Source organism: Dermacentor andersoni, chromosome 1, assembly GCF_023375885.2.
Source record: "Dermacentor andersoni chromosome 1, qqDerAnde1_hic_scaffold, whole genome shotgun sequence".
Classification (NCBI taxonomy): Eukaryota; Metazoa; Arthropoda; class Arachnida; order Ixodida; family Ixodidae; genus Dermacentor; species Dermacentor andersoni.
In genome coordinates, this window is record NC_092814.1 from 166,509,772 (window position 1) to 166,512,800 (window position 3,029).

Consider the following 3,029-nt stretch of genomic DNA (forward strand, 5'->3'; position numbering starts at 1 on the left):
AGCAAAAGTCGACGGTGCGCCACAGGATGGCGTGACGATTAAACAGAATGCGTGCCGCGCGTCCATGAACATGACACGTGTGCAAGTACGTTGCAGTCAGGACACAGCGGGGTTCTAATTTTTTAGGTAATAAGTTCTCATTACTTTAGAAATGTAAGAAAAAAATTACTTTCAGGCGAAAGTGAAAGAGAAAAATTATTTTAGGGGGCTCATGCAGGGTCTGTGTTCGCACCGTAGTGATTTCGTAACCCGTTCCGCTGACCGGAGCTTCGAGGTGAGAGTAGTTCTTCCGTCTCCGAATGCGGGGGTAATGAAAGCTTAACGCGGCGAGTCCGGGTTAATGGGACTCATAAATGGACACGCACGAGTAAAAATAAGCGTTCCCCGCCTGAAAATTGCTAATGACGGCTTTGTAAAAAAAAAAAAAAATGAAAAAAGAGAACAAAGAATGTAGAATGCGGGGCAGAAAGCCAACTTTGTTGCGTAACAAGCCGCACCAGGTCAACAATTTCAACTCCATATTCTCACCCATTCTTAAGGCCGAATTCTAGCGTATATAAGGTGGGTAGACCGGGCACCGGTACCACAACCTACCAGTGAAAAGTCTGATAAGCCTCGCTCTTCTCATTTCAACAGACCGCAATGCATCTTTACGTGAGTAAATGCACGTTGTCTTCGGTTCCTTCGAGCTTATGCAATTCTGCGAGTCTCACTGAAAACTTTGCCAGCGAGCCTTGACATGAAACGGCTTTCTGGCTCAGTTAAAGGTGACATCTTTGAGCCTCGTTTCGCAAATTATGATAGGAATGCATTTATATCTTATACTGTTATGATAGGGCACCTTGCTGACGTATATTTCGTCGCCAAAGCTGAACTGACCCAAGCCACAGCAAACAAGACCGGGCGCTAAATGTTTCCCATCAGACGGCCAGTTAAAATTTGATTACGATAAGGTATTCGGGAATTGTACCAACACAGTGACCGACGCTTTCCAGATGATATGCTCTTACAACGCCAGCCCAGCGATTAGAAGTTATAAATTAATATAAAAACTCCTTTCAGAGTGTTGTTTGCTACAAATGTTAGAGAGACAGGTCGTTTCAGCGAGTGTGCGTCGACATGAATGTGACTTGATTGGTTTGTTTAGAAGTATCCCTTCATAGGGTTATTCAGAGATTTGCGTGTGTCCTCGCGTCCGTGGGGTCTCTCAGAAGCTCCGCCGTTCCGTGTCGGACCCCTCGGGCCCTCTTGATGGTGTCGTGCCTCATCAGTGTTAGTGACGTGTAGTTCTTGCGAACGACGTCCAGCACAGGGGACAGACAAATACCTTCATTTTTACGCAATCCCCTTTCACTTTGTTTTTAAGTATTATAGGTTGTGTGAACGTAGGAATCTCTTAATTATACCCCCTTGCAATCGACCACCACTCATTCTGAGACGAAAGGTAAAGAGATTGAAAGAACGAGGAGAGGGCAAAATGTATATGATGTGATTGAGACAATCGGGCTTGTAGGTGAAACAGAGCACAGGCAAACTTAAGCGGAACTTGCCAGATGAAATAGCTCCGAGAACCAAAGACACGCATAATTCATTAGGCGGCAGAAAATTTTAAGGACCATTTCGTGTTCCGAACATACTGAAAATTTAATATGGCGGGAATTAATGAAAGCTTTCCCAAATTTGTAGTCACATATATGAAAAAAAAGGAAAGAAAGATATCCGTAGAAACTGCTCTATAAAATGGGGATTTGACTAGCAGAAATTAGACTTTTAGGTAGTTAAAACACACGCTTCTAAAATACTCGGAAGTGTCTAGTTTTTCAATTGTACTAACGAAATCGCGATCGGAATTAAGGTACAGTGAACCTGTTCGTGGTAGAATGAGCTCGTGCAAGCGGTAACTGAGCGGTCTCTGTGAGCCCGAAACAGATATTGCTGTAAGAGGAAGGCGAGTTCGTTTCCGATGATTCTTCCCTTCGATGTGCTATTACTTTTTAGCCGCGTGGGATGCTAGGCTTATAGATTGTCCATACGGGGGACACTGATATACGGCACTGTTTGCGTCATCATCTGCATTTCGATTTTTGCATGTCGCGGTAGCCACGCGCTAGCCACACGGTAGTGAAACAGCTAGACAATCAAAGCAAACTTTTCGCTAATATCTCGGCATAAAGATGAGTGCTCGAGTAGATTTGTATGAAACTATAGGCCAGAGGTCCAGCTCCCTTGCGTAATGAGATCAGAGTTCAACGACCATATATATACCTTCCTTACGTGTTCGGTTATGAAACGTGAGTTGATGTAGCGAAGCCTCAAGCAAAGCTGTATTCTTTGTTATGAGCGTCACGCCAGTGTGAATGCTCCGTGAGTTAATCTTTCGTCATCATCCGCCACTCCTTCCTACATCAAGCTTGCACTTATGAACAATGGCGGCATTATTTATGAATATCACTCACATTTCTGAAAATGCTGCTTCAGTTACGCCTCCGTCCCCAAAAGATATCACGAAACACGTATTCCTCATTTACCTCCCTGACATACACAAAAAGTCTGATATGCCTGTTTCGGCAATATTCCAATTGGCTCAGTCTCACATGTTCGAAAAGTTTCCAGATTATCTTCAAGTAGTCAAAGATGCATCTGTACAAAGCGATGACCAAGGTGCCTCTGCAGCTTTGTTGTGCCCTTCGACTGAAGTACGATGTATCTTTCGAATACCGCATCCAACTTCGTCAATAACTGCGGATCTAGTAGCGATTAATGTTGCACTGACATACGTGTAATAGGCGTTAACCACTTCGAAGATTGCCATGTTTACGGACTCCCGCACTGCCCTTAGCAGGTTACAACGCAGTCAGATTGATTTCCCAGTTGTGTGCAGCATTACTGACTCTGCAAAGAAAATTTCATCACGTGGGGTATCTCTCATTGCACAGTGGATACCTTCACACGTAGGAATCACCGGAAATAAAGAGGCTGATTTAATGACGTCAACTTGCGCTCATAACGTCTGTGTCTGCCCTGAAATT

At 44.1% G+C, this 3,029-nt stretch overlaps 1 long non-coding RNA gene across 1 annotated transcript in view; it reads left to right on the forward strand.

The window, feature by feature from the left end:
- LOC129380739 (uncharacterized) overlaps positions 1-3,029 on the forward strand; it is a 4,269-nt gene continuing 1,240 nt past the window's right edge. The window contains exon 1 of the long non-coding RNA XR_011892221.1: positions 1-654. This is a non-coding gene — a long non-coding RNA (uncharacterized lncRNA). The remainder of the gene's footprint in view (positions 655-3,029) is intronic.